This window comes from Cavia porcellus, unplaced genomic scaffold, assembly GCF_034190915.1.
Source record: "Cavia porcellus strain 051 isolate PalLab524CR breed Dunkin Hartley unplaced genomic scaffold, mCavPor4.1 scaffold_10, whole genome shotgun sequence".
NCBI lineage: Eukaryota > Metazoa > Chordata > Mammalia > Rodentia > Caviidae > Cavia > Cavia porcellus.
In genome coordinates this window covers 56421445-56439651 of record NW_026947493.1, presented here as the reverse complement: position 1 = coordinate 56439651, position 18207 = coordinate 56421445, and the positions used below count along the sequence as shown (strand labels likewise).

The 18207-nt window shown below is 36.7% G+C and overlaps 1 long non-coding RNA gene across 1 annotated transcript in view; it reads right to left on the bottom strand.

Annotated features, from left to right (window-relative positions):
- Positions 1-18207, bottom strand: part of LOC106025857 (uncharacterized) — a 100300-nt gene that overhangs the window by 2153 nt on the left and 79940 nt on the right. The window contains exons 10-13 of the long non-coding RNA XR_010050204.1: positions 11371-11533; positions 6566-6711; positions 5640-5700; positions 4131-4225 (exon numbers count right to left, since the gene is read on the bottom strand). This is a non-coding gene — a long non-coding RNA (uncharacterized LOC106025857). The remainder of the gene's footprint in view (positions 1-4130; positions 4226-5639; positions 5701-6565; positions 6712-11370; positions 11534-18207) is intronic.

The window sequence follows — 18207 nt, the reverse complement described above, 5'->3', positions numbered from 1 at the left end:
AACCTTTATTTTTCAGCTTAAAGTGTCTGAGAGGCATCATTAGCTTGGGGGTGTTTTGTTGCTTTATGCTGTTTTGCTTTTGTCATCTGCCAGATAAACTCATAAAAAAAGAGAGGTTTTAAACTGCATTGGTATTTTTAAAAGTTGGTGGTAATATGACTTACTATTTCAATAAGTACAGTTGCTCTGTTATACAAAATCTTGGGTACTTTTTACTTCTGTAACAGGAAAAGTGGATCTACACTGATAAGCAGGGCAATAAAATAATCATTTCAGTGGGTGGTACATTTTGCTAGATTTGAACAACTTTTGTTTGCAATGGGAAAAGAAAGAGAAGGGGAAATTGTTCATTTCAGCTGCTATAAAAAATATCTCTGAGCAGGCAGGCTTAACACAATAGAAACATGTTTCTCCATTCTGGATACTAGAAAGTCCACGATACGGTACTGGCAGATTTGGTGTCTAATAAGGATCTATTTCCTCATTCATAGATGGTGCCCCCGATTGCATTCCTGAGAGGTGAAGGGGGAAAATGAGCTCCCAAGGGGCTCCAATTGAAGAGTGTTAATCTCATTCATGAAGGTCAGTCCTCATGGCCTATTTCCCTCTTAACACTATTCACCTGAGAGTTAGAATTTTAACATGTGAGTGTTGGGAGGATACGCTTATGATTTTAATCTTAAACATGCCCCAAAGGCCCTGGTCCCAAGCCCAGAGCACTATGTAGAAGCAATGGTTGCTCTGGGAGTGGGGCCTAGTGGAAGGAAGTTAGGTCCTTGGGGGCATGTCTATGTTGGGATACGGGGACCTTTGCTCTCTATCTCATTTTGCTTCTTAGCCATCAGGAGGGGAAGAGCTTTCCTCCACCATGACGTTCTGCCTCACCACAGCCCAAAGCCAAGGGGCCAAGTGTCCATGGAAAGCACCAAAACCAAGGGCCAAAAATAAATCTTTCCTTGGTTTATTTAGGGACATCTTAAGTGAGTAACAGACACCCCTACCATATTTGTCTAGTGAAAATATGTACTTTAGCATAACCCAAGCTACACTGAGGGAATACAGGAAGCAATCTTTATGTTCACCCAGGTGGCCTGATGAATGGCAAGGTGTAATATGTTGTATTAAATATTTTCTTTTGATTTTTTCTTGTAGAATTAGCCCAATTTAGTACAATTTCACATGAAAATCCACTTTTACAAGTTTGAAAGTCAAAAGTGAGCCATCAGGTGCTTCAGCTACCAATGATGACTTAGATCATATGAGCCAAAAAGTTGTAACAGTGAGACAGAGAAAAACATGACAGAAAATTTCAGAATGAAGACTTTTATTCAGATGAGGAAAGAAACAGTAATGTAAATAAATACTGAACCAGTCAATGTGCTACAAAATGATCATGTATATTGGAATTATCCAACATTAGAGCTAGGTCAGATGTTATTAGATTCTTGCTAGGAGTGAAATCTATTGGACAGATTGCTGACACTGCAATTCAACACTGGAAATAGTTTATAACACAAGATATACTACAAGATATTTTGCAATACACTAATAATGAAATATAAGTAAAATAGTCTATATGTATCAAAAGTAATACTCAAAAGTTTCTCACAACACCTCACTGAACTAGTCTTCATAATAAGACTTTATCATTCTAATCATCAGAATTTAAAGGATTTATGAAGAAGTAACAGATGTAACATTGAGATTTTAAAATAATAATGACATTCAAGAGATTTAGTTTCTTTCCAAATTGCTACATTTTGATGACAAAAAGACCCTCCCCCACCAAGAAAGAAAAGAATCTGACAATTTTCCTGCTGCTTACTCAGTTTTTAAAAACTTTATTTCAAATTGTCGAGGAATTTATAAACCATCTGAATACTTGACAGCTGGTGAATAACTTGCATAATTTCATGGTCGTTGAAGATTTTGTCAATATATGCCAGTTAAACCTTCCAACTATGGCACACAAATATGTGCTCTGCTAGATGGAAAAAAATTTTACACCTTGAACTTAAAAATTTATCCTGAAACTCAGTCACCAGGTTCTTATTCATGCAGTAATAAATGACATTGTGAACAGATTTGCTGCACATATTTCAAAAAGTAACCCGTGTCACACTCACCAATTCACTCACTAGTTACCCATTAATGTTATATTTTCCAAAATGACACTAGTTAACCAGAACAGGAACTATTTGCAAGAAAGAAGCGGAAATTCCTGAAAAAAATGTTGCAAGTTCACAACAGAGAAAAGTATGGTATAGTCTTTACATTTCAGAAAGTCATCGCATTGGCCTCCTGTATGATGAAGAATTTATTCTGCCAACATTACACCATGATAATGAGATTGATAGTGAAGCTGAGCTTGGTGGCACATGCCTGTAATCTCAACACTTAGGAGGCTGAGACAAGTGGAGCTTGTGGGTTCAACATCAGCCTGTCTTACATACAGATTAAAGCTAGCCTGGACTACATAGCAAGACCTTGTCTCAAAAAAAAAAAATGAAAGAAGAAATGAAAAAAGAAGAAAGAAAGAAAGAAAGAAAGAAAGAAAGAAAGAAAGAAAGAGAGAGAGAGAGAGAAAGAAAGAGAGAGAGAGAAAGAAAAAAGAATCCTCAACACAAATAAAGCCAAAAATGGCCACATTTTACAACAAAACAAAAGGCAAAGTAGATGCTATTGAAGAGTTATGCAACAACTATGATGTCACTCAAAACACACAGCATTGGCCAATGGCTGTATTTTATTCAACTCTAAACATTTCAGGCATAAAGAAAATACCAAACACAAAATACCACAGAGAAATTTTCCTAGAGAATTAGGAGTGGAATTGATAAATGTTCAATTATAACAGAGGAAGAACAACATGTATCTGCCCAAAGAACTCCACAAAAGAATTTTGGGACAAACTGATGAACAGACAGGTGAAACATCACACAGACCTTCTAAGAAAACAGGAAGAACAGAAAGATTTCAACTATATCCTACTTAAGAAGACAGGAAAATAAAATACATGTGCTGCTAGTGTGATCCTTGTGTATGGAGCATGCTGTTTTCACATGTGAAAACCACTTAAGGTGCAATAATTGAAGTAAAGATCATTTTTCTGTTAGGTTTTTATTTGTATTTTCATTGTAGTTCACAGAGGAATTTATTTGTATTATTTTTTAGATTTAGTAAGCAAACTGTAGAAAATGTTGATTTTATTTTAAACTCAGTGATTTTATTCTGAACATTCAGAACACATTTGATATTTTATCTCATTGATATTTCATCTTTGTCCTAAATCTACATTGTATAATGGGAATCTCTTGACAAAACAGGAAAGCAAGAGAAGTGACAAGTATCACCTGCCAAAAAAGATAGGAAAGCAAAACACATATGCTGTCAATGTAAGCAATACTTGTATATGGAACACGTTGTTTTCATCTGTGAAGAGTGCCTTAGGTGTGATAATTCAAGCAAAGATTATTTCTGAGGTAAAGCTTTATTTGCATTTTTTTGTAGTTCTCATAGGAATTTATTTCTGCTGTTATTTTTAGACTCTGTAAGGAAGTAAACAGTTGATATGGAAAATGTAGAACATTGAAAATGTTCTAAAGACATTATATAATGGATATTTTATTTTCCTGCTAAATGCACATTGTATAATATAATAAGAAACTTCTGACAAAAGAGATAGACAAGAGACGTGACAAGAGTGATCGACCAAACAGGATAGGAAAGCTATGCACACGTTATCACTGTAAGTAAGACTTGTACATGGAGCACACTGTTGTCATGTGTGAAGACAGCCTAAGGTATGATAACTGAAGCAGAGACTGTTTCTGTGGTAGAGTTTTGTTTGTATTTTCATTGTGGTTCACATAGGAATTTACTTGTGCTGCTACTTTTTAGATTTTGTAAGCAGATAAACAGTTGATGTTTATGTCTATGTTTATGTAAAAATGGTTATGTTTATTCTAAACACTCTTGTGTTAAAATGTTAATAATTTAATTTTATTTTCAAACATATTCGGACCATAGCACTTGAGTTCCATAATAGTAAAAAATGGCCTCAAAACATATTTTTGTTTTTTTGAGACTGCAGTCAGGCAGTCTTCTTCAAATTTCTATTTGCTACTTACTAGTTGCTTGTCCTTGGAAAAGTTACTTTTGCTCTTTGCCTTTTGGTCTCTTTGTCTTTAAAAATTAGGATAATGATGGAACATACCTTAAAGAACTGTGAAAAATAAGTAAGTTAATATATGGAAAGTGCTTAGAATAGCATTTGACACAGGAAGAGTATTATAGAAGTATCTTCTATTATTACACTTATCTAATAATGTGTGTGGTTCTCAAATAGACCTCAAAATTATACCTCAAAATGAAAAAAATGTCACAAATTCTCAGTTGTTCATGTTTTAAATCATTTGCACACCAAGTGACTGAAGTTACTAAAAATATTATGCAAAAGTAAAAACTATCAGGAATCCTATTAAAGCTGATTCATATATAAGCCAACAACACTATTAATCTAAACAACTTTTACAAATAAAACTTGATTAGCTCCTTTAACCTAAATAAAGTCAACACAAATACATATCATCCCACAAATGTAAGTAAGTTTTGATTTTATTAGATGGTGAAGGGGATACACAATCCAGTTCTCTGAGAAAATTGCTGTCTGGGAGGTGGGCAAAGCTGGCTGAGTTGATTGTTCAATTTTCAGGAATTTGGTGAGCCACTTTTTAATAAGTTCGTAGCTTGAAATCTGCTATCGTCGATGTGTCAATCATTATCCGACACAAGGCTTCATTTCCTAAGGAGCTAGTTTTAACCATTTACTACCCACCACACCACTCCTAGAAGTAGCATACTATTTGGATTTGATTGATGTGAGTCTTGGTTTCATGCTGGTCATAATGTTTCTACTTTTGGACTGAAGATTTATTTCCTAAATGGTCATTTCTGAAGTGCAGCTTTTCTAATGATTTCTTCCAACCCACAGAGCAGTTATCTGAGCACGCCTACACATTAGAACCAAACTGGAAGTTTGCAAACACAAGTGTGCCAAGATTAAACCCATTGAAACATATCTGTAGGTAATTGTAGAGGCACATGCATTGCTTTTGTTAAAAAGTAAACTTAGGTATATCAATATTTTATTTGAACAAAACGTGATTCACAAAGCAAGTAGAGCCAAGCCACACACAGTCTGAGCTCCACTGAGGAGGTCCCAGGGGGAAATATTAAAAGGTATTTCTAGAAACAAGGCAAAGAAAATTTTGTTTGGTGAAAGTGGAAAGTCCCTAGAGATATATTAGCTGGTTGTTTCAGGTTGGTTAAGTACAGACTTCATTTTATTGTTTATATGGAATTGTTTTTGGTTTTCTTGGATAGAAACTTAAAAAAACTGAAGTAGCCTAATGACTTCTCAATTAATTTTTAGTAGCCTTTTTAAAAAATTTAACTCCTTGAGTGATTTCATTTTGTGGCTAGTTTGAGAACCACTGTGCCAAAGCCAATCAAAGCTGGAAATTGATGTAAGCTGGTATCCTGTTGCTATTAATTAAAGTGGAGTAAAGGTCATCAAAATCAAAAGTACCAAGAGTTCTAGAATGAAATTAAGTAACAATAGGTATAAAAATGCTTACCTTAAAAACAATTCAGATGTAATCAAGTCCTTAGTTAGGGAAGCAACTTTTTACTTCTTATCTTTATTTCCACAGAAGGCAGCACAATTGTTGTTATTCATGATAAAGCATTTGGCAAAGTGAATGTTTAAAAATAGCAAAATGTGCACCAACAGGGAAAACAAAACCAGTCATTAAGGAAAACAAAACTACAGAGCAATGCTAAATCTTTGCAAATATAAATGACCTTTCTACAGAATTTAGAAAGATCAAATTTTCTATAGCAATGCTATGTAGAATTAATTTTAAAAATATTTTCTGTATTTTTATATATAAGTAATGGAATGACATGGTTTCTGATTCGAGTTACCTGGACTTGAATTTTGGCAGTATCTACTGAAATATAAAATACTCCCTTTTACTGACTATTGTGTAACCACTTTAATCAGCCTAGCAGTATAGAGGAAATATGCCAGTCACACCAAAAAAATTGATGTTTCTATGTGAAAGGGTTTGAAAACTGGGTATGTGACAAGGTTAAATTTTATATTCATTAAGACCAGATAATATTCCTTTGTTTGAATTTAAGATGGACATGAATTTTTGTACAGCCTATCATTCAGCATTATAGTACTATTATTGTTGATCTCTTGTAATTAAATATTTAAAACTATTAAGGCATTATTAATACATGTAAAGTGCACTGAGAAAATTAAATAAAATAGCATATATTGATGGTAGAATTCAGTTGCGAGGTTTCCAAAATGGATCATCGGTAAACTTTTATCTTCTGATATAAATTGGCATCTGAAGAATACTTATAGCCCTTAAGTCAGCACAAATTTAGATTATTAAAACCTGTCTTATATATGACACATTTTATTATTTCAATCCTATATCCCTCAGCTAGATTCATCTCGCTGAAGATAATCAACCACCTAACCTACCCCATGATCGCTTCCAGGAAAGTGTCAACCTTAAGAAGATACATATGCGTTTTGTATTTTTTCCTTTCCAAATCCATCCAGTTTCTCATCCAGTAGATTCTTCATCATAATTCAAGAGCTAAAGACTCCATGCTGACTTCTTTGACCTGTAACAAAGAAGGTGCATTTGATAACTCCCATCAATGCAGTATAACAACTTATTTAACTCTCTAATTTGAAATGAAAGGCTCAGTTGAAGAAATTTTAATATTTTAAATAAAAAATTTTCAACCTACAATGTTTGATTTATAGACAAGGCTTTGTAAATGTTTGCCAGATAAGTGAGCTCATGAATGAGGCCCACTTCACTCATTCTGACCATGTCACGTACACAGAGGCTTCGTCCATGCAAAAGCAGAACACAAACAGGTGGATGAGTTTCTCAAGGATTAGTCAAAGAAAATCCCCATGTTTGGAAATATACGGACAGCAAAATAATAATAATAATAATAATAAAACAATGAAATGCCATCTAACTTTCCTCTTTTCCCTTTGAGATGGTTAGGGCTAGAATATTCAACTATAAACAGGAAAACTGCTTCAGTCTTTCTCTGACACATCAAATGTAGAACTGAGAGGTTATCCTTGAAATGACTCCACAGGAAAACAAAGAGATTTTTTTCTTATTTGAAAATCATGGAAGACAGATGAGGGACTTCATGAATTAGCAATATGTTCAAGAATCATGCCCGCTTGACCATGGATACAGCTCGGTGGCACAGCACTTGCCTGGCAATTGTGAGGTCCTGAGTTCAATTTGGCAGGTGTGTGTGTGTGTGTGTGTGTGTGTGTGTGTGTGTGTGCGCGCATAATGTCGGCTTAAACATGAAACATAAAATAGATCAGTTCTAAGACAGAGTCTATAAGAGCGTGCTATATATTTATCTTGCAGAGTTAGTTCATCTTGATTTTAGACATTAGTGCAAATTTAACTTGCATATCCAGCATTTTGGTGGGGTGGATGTAGGGAAAAATTTTGAAAGCACAGAAGGAAACTCATTTTAATTATCTTGTAATTGTGGAACTGTTTTTATAAATCATTGAAATCAGAATTCCTGTGGAGATCCGCACTGCTTTCTGCTCCTTTGTACACATTTTGCTGATTCAGCTGGTTGGTCAATGAGATCATTTTTAGTCAGATCGTTCCACATTCAGCAACTGTCTGAACTGAAACAACTTTGTCTACTTTCAGTCCAAACGTTCAGCAAGGCTGTGGGCAAAATTGCAAGGAAGGTGCTGAAATAACTTTAGGCAACCAGAAGGGAGCACAAATCTATCCTAATGGAAAGCTGTGATCTAGAGAAAGTAGAAGACAATATTATCTAACCATAAATTAGAGCTATCAGTCCAGAAAGTAGAAATACGACTCAAAGTTTCAAGATTACCAAACAATACCCCCCACTCCACTTCATCCATCCCAAAGAATAAAGTGAAAAAAATCCCAATACATGCACACAATAATTGTTAGCAACAACATTTCAGACACTGCCTTGAATAATCAGCTTGAAAAATCACACAGTCATAGAGAAGCAGCCTGCAAATTCAGTGGGCAGAGACAGATTAACAAACAGCAGAGGAAAAAAAATTGAGAGAAGAAACCCTGCCTTCAAATAGTCAATGAGATAAGGGGTAGAGAACACAAACGTGCTGAAGGGGATTAACTGAAAACAAAAATATAAAATCTCATAAATTTGATGTCACTCTTTGAGGCTGAGTTTGAGAAAGTCATGCTATATAATCAGAATCGCAGATCTGGAGTGGTCCTTTTCTGTGTCCTCCACTGTCTTTCATTAAGAATCCTTCCTGGAGGGCACAGGAAGAGTTCTTAGGAATCATATCATTGAAATTGCTACAACCCGAGCATCCATAATACCACTTAAACCAAGTTTTCTCTTACAATTTCTGTGTAGTTCAGCTATGTCCGATATGTGGTAAGAATTACCTGCCCACCCTGCCCTTACCATCAGACCCTTAGGGCTCAAGGCTTAAATGGTCTCTTACCTGCTATCCCGGCAGACTCATTGCCAATAGTAACCAAATATGGCCAAATCAGGATTATATAAACAAATGGGGAAATATTTCTGCATTCACAAAAGGCAATTGGCCATTCCCATTTTTGTTAAGTAGAAACTCTTGTGACATTCAGTATTGATCATAGATATTTTTATCACACTAACTTGGTCTAGAAAGTCAGTTATGTGCAAAGGTGAAGTTCTGATTTTTCTTGAAAAGGGGTTCATTAGGGAGATTGGCCTGTAGGTCTCTTTGTTGGTTGGAGCTAGTGTGCCGTAAATAGAATAGCTACTTCTGCTTTCCCCAGATTCCTGTCACATTTAGCGTTGTTTTCCACCTCATGACTTTTAGTTTGTGAATTTCTTTGTGTGTTTCTTGTATGCAACACATTGTTGGATCTTGTTTCTTTAGCCATTGTCTGTTTCTTTTTATTAGTGAACTGAGACCATTAATATTGATGGTTATAACTGATATATATTAACTTATCCTTTCATGTTATTTTCCTATTGTTGTCTCCCTTTTGGTCTCTTCTGTTTAACTGTGTGATTTGCCTGGTGGAGCCATTCTGTTTGGGTTCATGGAGTCATAATTCTTGTTATCTCTTTCTGGAACATCTTTCAGAACATTTTGGAATACTAGTTTGGACTTAATGAATTTCCTTGGGTGTTTTTGTCATGGATGAATCTTATTTTTCTGTCAATTCTGAAAGACAGTTTTGTGGGATGTATCAATCTGGGCTGGAGCTTATTTTCTTGTAGGCCTTGAAATATTTCACTCCAAATTCTCCTTGACTTGGGAGTTTCAATTCAGAAGTCTGAAATGATTCTGATGGGATTTATTTTTTAGGGGATTTGTTTCTTTTTTCTAACAGTTTTTAATATTCTTTTCTCATGCTGAATTTCTAGAATCTTGACCATTATATGCCATGATGTAGATTACTTTGATCATGGCTAATTGATGTTCTATATGGCTCACTTATCTATATGTCAAATTAATTTTTTCTCTGAATAGGAAGTTTTCTTCTATGACAGCTGACTTCTCAACACAAATCCTCAAGTAAAGAAGAGCTTGGAGTGGAGTATTTCAAGTATCAAAAGATAATAGCTTCCAGCCAAAACTGACATGCCCTGCAAAACTATCTTTCAGAATTGATGGAAAAATAAGATACTTCCATGATAAAGAACAACTGAAGGAGTTCATTACCACCAAACCAACCCTACAAAGAGTGCTGAAGGATATTCTAGAGAAAGAGAAAGATTACCACAGTTCTCAGCTTGCGTGGCTGCACCAGGACTCCCCTTATGGGACAGGTGCAGAAGGGCATGTCTGTGTGATTCTCCCGGCCAGTGCCGGCTGCCCATGGGGAGCAAGGGCCTTTGATAGCAGCCTGCAGGCCCACAGAGCTTATCTGGATATTTCTCACTGTCCACACTGGTTACTTGCAGGAAATAAGTATTTGCAAAGGCAGGTCTGGCTATTTCCTCTTGCCCATGCTGGCTGCTCAAAAAAGGCAAGCCTTCTGATGGCAGCAGGCACACAGGAATGGGTCTCCGCATTTGCTCTCAGTCTCCTGGATAGCAGTTTAAATCTGTTTCATGGATTCCATTTCTTTCCTGTGTTGGGTATTCATAGTTTTCATTATTTTCCTAAGTGCCTCTGTTTTTATCTGTATCTGCTCTAGAGTCAGTAAGCATGTTTTTCATTATGGCTACCATCTCTGTAGTTTTCTGAGAAATTATTTCTGATTTGCTATTTTCTAGTGCCTTGTTCATCTGCTTTGTTACCTTTTTGTTACCACTTCAGAGAGTCCAGGTTGGTGGCTTTTGGATTGTTCTACCTCATAGCCCTGTAGGTTTGTCTTTGGTGAGCTGCAAGTCTGGATTTGCATCTTGTTTAAGTGTCTTCTCATTCTCTCTCTCTTTCTCTCTCTCCCTCCTTTCCTCTTTCTTTCTTTCTTTCTTTCTCTCTTTCTTTCCTTCCTTATTTCCTACTTTTAGTTTAATTCCTGGGCTGATGCCTATAAATTTCTTGTGGTAAGTAGCTTTATTGCTAGTATTTACTGTCCTTAAGAAACGATTTCTCAAGGTGTCTTCCAGTTGCATCTGGATTTTGAGTCTATTGCAATATCCTACCTCTTCAATTTTTGGGGGATGAGAAGTTGCTGTCTATTTTGCCTAGCCCCTGGTTCTTTGGCACTGGCCTATAGTATTTTTTATTAACCTTAGGCTAGCTCAGTCTTGGTATATCCGGAAGAACAACTGATTTGAACAATTATGTTCACATTGGCTAAAGTGGTGCGATCAGCAAATACTGTAGCACCAAACACATCCTAGAAAATGACAAACTGAGCTAAACAGGAATTTGTCATCTTTTATTGCATGAACTAGATTTATAATTATATCATAAACCTAAAAAAAGCCAAAAAATTATAGGCAGTAAATAGCCCTCTGTATGACAATAATACCCTCATAGGGGAAAATTTTAAAGGCCTTAGAGGGAAAGCAGAGACATAGAAGAAGAGGGAATAATTAGAAACCAGGTTTGAGGACAAAAGAAGATCATTCAAACTTCGGGAAATTGGTGAAGAAGACAGGAGGGTAAGAGAGAGGGAAAAAATGAGAATAAGAACAGAACAACAACAACAAAACTATAAACCATGTTCACACTTACATAAAAACAAGAACAGACAACTGAGGCAAAGGAAAAGCAGAGAGAAAGAATAAAGAAGAAAATAAGGAAAAAAAAGAGGTCACCTTGAGGTGTATCTCTCCTGTCACTGGTAGACAACGTGGGCAGGCAGAGTCCAGATCTGAGTTGATTAATCCCAGCAAGGCAGCCACAATTTTACAGCAGGGGAGTGGATAATCCTAGCAAGCTTGCATCTTTCACTCCACTGAAGTTCAGGGTGGTTTCTGGCTGTAAGGTTAGAAACAGATTTGTTAATCGTGCAGCAGTCTGTAAGCCTCCTGTTGGTTTACACTCAGGTCCCTCATCCTGTCACTGGGACCCACTAGATGGAGCCAGCCTGCAGCTGTTCTGAGTTCTGAGTTCACCTGGTCTCTCTCCAAGAAAGGCTACCAGTCAGTTGCCCTCTTCTGAGGGACGTCTGTTGTGGCCACTTCTCTGCTCCACTGGTGTGTTTCTTTGTGAAGGCCCGTAAGGTTGGCAGTAGTCGCTGTGCATGAGCTTCCCTCTCATGCAGTGAGTACAGGCCTAAGGAAAAGTGCCACCTGCCACATCCTTCTTCACTGAATTTCCTCTCTTTACTCTCCTCATGACCTTCATTTTTTGCTTCAAATCCTTCCTGGGCCCTGGAGACCCACTTCCCTCCTCTTCCTCATATTGTTATATTCATGTCTGGACACCAAATCTCAGAGATGCTCTTTCTATCCTGCTCACCACTCGACCATCTTTCTGGAAAATCAGCACTTCATTTGTCTAAACAGGAGTTTTTAAAAGGACCTATTTTATACATTATTGTGAGAATCAAATAGCATTATACAAACGAGGCACTAAGAAAAAAGCCTAGTTATAGAAAAAGCACAAAGAGGAGTTAGTTACAAAGAGAACCATTCCCTCTTGAAAATAACACTTCCTACAAGTCCAAAGAGAGTTTTAGTGAGTTTATCCAGAGACTTTCATTTTATAGGTTGAGTAAAAGGGAGCTTGTTCAATTAGTAAGCAGTTTGGAAGCAGCTTGTTCCACCACTTTCATTGGTTACTGGTACCTGAAGTCAGATGAAGCCTGGGAAGGCTATGGCCACTCCATCTTATTAACAGCTGTTTGTAGTCATTGCCCAGCATGCTGTGGTGGCAAATTCAACCCCTATAGGTTTTGTGTTTTAAGAACAGACAGGTAAAACTGAAAATAGATTTACTGAAGACTCAACACTAGAATTCTGAGTAATACAGGTTGCAAGACTAAGAATTTGCTACCATTGTTAAAAGTGTTTGTTAGTGGAAAGAATCAACCCAGGGCAATGAAGGTTGACACTGAACCTGAAATGGACCTCCTAAGCCAACCAAACCACCAATAGAACCCAGACCACACTGTAGCACAGTTCAGTTGAGAGTCTCAAGAGTTCCTTTTAAAGGATGCAGGAAATCAATCAGTAAGCCCAAACTACTGAATATTTCTATTTTATTATGTCCTCTATAGCATTTAATTTAAAAACTGTTAAAAAGATAGAAATAGGACACAGTTCTTGTTATACAGTTGAGATTCACTTACCAAAGCAAGTCTTTTTCTGATATTCTCATTTTGATCTAAAACATTGAGCTAAGGAACACATCAGTTATTGTTGTAATTTGATATTTCACTGTATGTTCCCCACAGATTATTTAAATCAATATTCTTACAATTCAGCAGGCAGAAAGTCTTAAGGAATAGTACTTCAACAAAGTATATGCCAGAGTGAATGTGTTACAAATCACAACACCATATTTTCAGGGAGTGGTTATCTTGATAGCTAACCAAAAACTAAGACATCCTTAGAATTCTGGGGTTGGGAGGAAGTTTGACATTTGCACATTAGAATTGGGTCAGCAAAACCTATGTATAATAAGGCTGTATTGTTACCTACTTACAACACCATTTCAAGAATTTCATCCCTTACTCTTTATTTGCGATAGTTTACTATAAAGTTATGTCTTCCTGGCTTTTCCACCCATTTTGGGAGCCAGCCTTTACAAACAGGTATAAATCAGGAAAATCAGCCTCAGCAACAAGCAAAAGTATTCTGAACAATGCATAATATCATGGCAAGCTCCCAAATCACTGCGAAAATGCCAAAAGGAAGTCATTTGGTTCTAAATGCGAACGGTGAGGATGTTAGTTCACAATGTCCAATCAAGACACGTTATATTAGGACTCCCAAGAGAACACCCCCAAATACAGCAAAGGTCACAGAAGTTAATGATTTTATCAGTGTTGGAGCACTTCCCAATTGGCAGAATATGTGCTTCTTGTACAAACTGAATTTCCCTATTTCTTTCCATGTGAGTGAAAGATCATGGGCAAAGCAAGTATATTCTGAGTTAGGTCACAATTTCAGCTATGTGTCTCTTGAATTAGATTCATACCCTAAGAGAGATGCTCAACTGAAAAGCAACAAGCCAGGCATCAAGGTGCATCTGTCTAATACCAGCACTCTGGAGGCTAAGGCGGAAGAATTATAAGTTTAAGTCCAGCTCCAGAAACATCAGTACTCCTTAAGCCAAAATAAAGGAAATAAATAACAAGCAATATTTATTTATCCCTTTACAATTTACAAAATGAGTTCATACTCATGAGTACTTGCTCACAGCATGCTTGAGAGCGAGGCTTTACAATTCTCATTTTACAAGTTAGAATACTATGGCCCGTGGGAGTTAAGCCACATGTCTTAAATCACATAAAACTAATTTTCTGATTCCAACTTTAGTGTTCCTTCAGCTACTGTGCCATGATGATTGGAGAGACAGCCTAAAAGCAGAATATCAGGAGAGGAAAATAAATTTGGGACATAAAGATTTAGAAGACATTTTAAAAATTGGTGGAAAATTAGCTACACAATCTATTAGATTTCCTTAAAGATATTCAGCCTTTTCCTGATTAGGAGCTAAATATAATCCTGAGCAAGGTAAGAGAGGAAAACAAGCCATATGTGTTCAAACATTCTGCCAGCTAGCAGTTCTCACAAGCACATTAGCGGGAACCAGCTAAGAGACAGGCTGGAGCCCGCCAGGGCTCCCCAGGGGATTTCTGGCACCCTTCCGCTCCTTGTCCAGTGCTGCACACCAGACAATCAGATATGACGGGATGACCTATACCATGTGTCCTACTTGTTTTATGTAGACTTCCATACTAGTTCAATTTTTTCTTGAGCTTCTTTGTGATTCTTCTACATCGGGGAACGTTTAGCTTCACTTTTTGGGATTTCCTCAATGGGTAAACACAGGGATGTTTTTGTGAGAATTTCTTCAGCAAAGCCACAGACACCAACTTCGTATTCTAAGAGTGCCACCATGTATAGAGATATACAGAGCATACACACAAACATGAAGTGCTTAATGTGGGCCCCCTGAGCTCTAGCAATCTATTCCAGAGTATAAGTAGGTCTTTGGCGGGTCATCATTAAAGGACAAAAAGTTATAACATCACTGAAAACAGTTAAGTTTCGTCACCAAATCTTTATAAGCTGCCCTTTCCAGGCATTCCGGATAAGAGGTGATTTGGTGATATGTGAGGTTACTGTGTTTAGGAATATGAACCATTTTACTGTAATTCTGCGAATGCTTCCTTCAGCATGAGGACAGGGTTAGCACAGGAAGGGGTAGTGAAGATGCCAAGCCAAATGGGAAGCATCTGTTCTGCAAGCAAGGGGTGCACTGAAAGCACAGAAGTGTGACGCCACCGCCAGGAACTGTGCACAATAGAGTCCAGAGTGGCCACGCTTCGCTCCCTGAGGACTGAAGTCGGAGGACGGCTGTGCACTTGAGATGGAGAAAACAGACCTGATTCCAATCCAGCAGAGCTTGGAAAAACTGGCTTTCTTTATGCCAAAGACTAAAACTAGACCCATGTCTATCACCATGTGCTAAACTAATAGCACAATGGGCCAAAGATCTAAATATGTTTAAACACTAAATCTATTAGAAGAGAAAATGGGCAAAAATCGTGAAGACATAGGTGTAGACAGAGACTTCATGAAGCCAGCCTAGATCACATAGGAAATACTATAATGAATTAACAATGAGGATCTTATCTTATTTAGAAAAAACTGTTGCACAGCAGAAGAAATCAACAAAGAGTGAAAAGGCAAATGACAGAGTGGAAAAAAATTTTAACTAGTTACTCCTCAGGCAACAGACTAATATCTAGTACATATAAAGAATTGAAAAAAAAATCAGAGCCCTCAATTCAAAGACCCAATCCAAAAATGGGCATCTGGATTGAATCACATTTCTCAGATGAAGTAAAAATGGCAAATAAATATATTTTAAAGTTTTCAGTATCACATGTTATTTGAGAGATGTAAATTAAAACAACACTGGAATTCTATCTCCCTCCAGAAAACATGGTTATCATTAAGAAATCAACCAATAACAAATACTGATGGAGCTGTGCGGAAAGGGAACCCTTCTTCACTGTTGGTGGGAATGTATATTGGTACAATGACTGTGGAAATCAGCATGATGATACCCAAAAAAACTAGGACTAGAGGTACTATTTGACCTGGCTATTCTTCCTGGTATTTTTCCGAAAGAATTAAAAGCATTATACAGCAATATATCCTCATCCATGTTTGTAGCAGCACAGTTTGTAACAGCTAACTCTTGGAAGCATCCCAAATGCTCATCAACTGACAAATGGATGAAAAAAGATGTGGGTTTAAAAAAAAAAAAAAAAATATATATATATATATATATATATACATATATAATGAAGTATTGCTTTACTTTACCATAAAGAAGGATAATTGCTTTACCATAAAGAAGGATAAACTTGAGTCACTGCTAAATGGATGGACCTTGAGACCACACTCTTAACTGAAATAAATTGAGCACACGTGTAAATATCATTGCATCACTGGTGTGAGAAACTGAAAGAATAAGAACCAAATTGGGCAAGAGATATAGTAAAATGGGAAGCAATTATTCAAAAGGAAACAGGAACTAGGGAAGTAGGAGGGGGAAGAAAGGAAGGGGAAAGAAAAATGATAAAAGGATAAAATGTCAATGAGTCTCTGTAAAAAGGAGGGGAAGAAGGGCTGAAGGGAAGGGAGAGGAACAAAAGACAAATCAAAGTATTTTATGTGTAGGTCCAAAATCCCTATTATGAATATGATCATTCTCTATGCTTAAATTGTATCAATAAATTTAATTAAATTTTAAAAATTAAAAAAAGTCCAGCAGAACTTTCTTCCAATTGTACTATAAGCACAATCCAGATAAATGCATTAGAGTCTATGTGTCCATTAAATTAAAGTGAGGTGTGTTTTAGGAGGATTCAGTTAAAACCCAGTAACATCCAAGATTTCCTAAATAAACTTAAAATTAATCATATTCTTATATTGTTGCTCTTTACATTTCATTAAATTATTCTATGCACTTGTGAACTACTGTCATCCATGCTTGCCATCTGGAATGTAGCATTTGATGCCTTAGAGAGAAGGGCAGTGCTCCGGGACTGGACTTGCTGGGAAAGGAAAGGCAGGTACCCTGCTGCCTGCTGTGGTGGGAGGCTCCTCTGTGGTGTAGACAGGAATGGAAGAGTGAGACAAACCTCCTCCTTATCAAGCCACTGTTACTGTGAGGTCAAATCTACATCCCACCTAAAAAGGCCTGATAGAATTCTCCTATGTCTGTTCAAAAATTCTAAATAAAATAGTTTATTTGATTTAAATTCAAACTATTCTTCACAGCATTCTTCCTGGATTTTGGTTACCTCTAGGATATAGAATAAATAAATAAGTGCATACTGAATAAGAGCTATCTCTAAGATAGTCACAAGTGACTTTGTAAGTGCTGGTACATGGTTTAAGACAACATTCTAAGTTACACTAGGCTTCATTATGGAGAGCTGTGTTCATGCTGCTGGCAGTGCTGCAGTAAAGGAGACCTCATCTCTCCCCAAGTCGTTGAAAAGAACAGAATGAGTCAAATATTTAAAGCATGACTTCCTGATTCACAATGTACTAGAATACAGAGGACTCTGTACTTAAGTTTTTATGAAGAAAACACAGAAATAACCAAGACTTTTTAACTTAAATTTTCACAAAAAAACTCTAAGGAATAGGGGAAAATCTGTTTCAAGGACATCTTTCAATTTCCTAAATACTTTGAGAACCTTTCTTTTATTCATAATTTAGATGGAAAATTTTATTAGATATAAGATATTATTATAATCCTTAGGACCTGATCATTTCTGGACCCACAAAATAGCACAATTTTGGTGCTGTTTATGAAGTAAACTTTATAAGTAGTAGGCTTTATAAGTAGTAATGCACCCATTTATTAGGACAGCGAGGCACAGAGAGCAGAGCATGGAGAGATAAAATAATTGTCCCGAGATTAAACATTTACTGCTGAAAGGCTGCAGAGACAAGCTGTTGAAGATGACTCTAAGCTTCTACTCTAGAAACCTAAACTTCTTCAAGATCTGACTAACTAGATTTCATAAGCAGATCTCAAATAAATAATCACAGCTGACAGCCACAAGGGACATCAAGTTCTGTTTTCAAAACCCAGTCACTCCTTTCCCTAAACTGTGAGCCTATCTTTTGCCCCATTAAAGATGATTATCTATGTCATTTGTATGCCATAGCTGCAAAGGGGGGAAGTTTTTAAAAAAAAAAAATCTCAATCTTAATAACTATCAGTAAAACCATTGGCAGATTTAACCACAACATGACATCTATTTTTTCTCATTTCCCATAAAGCAAGGACAAAGAGATGACAGAACTAGAGAATAACCCCGGCTACCCATTGTACCACGGGTCAATACATGGGCTTAGCAACTTTTATGCAATAAAGCTACAGTGGTTTCCAGGCTGACCATCGATCAATGCATTTAAAATACTCTACACCAGCGTCAAACAAGGATGCCT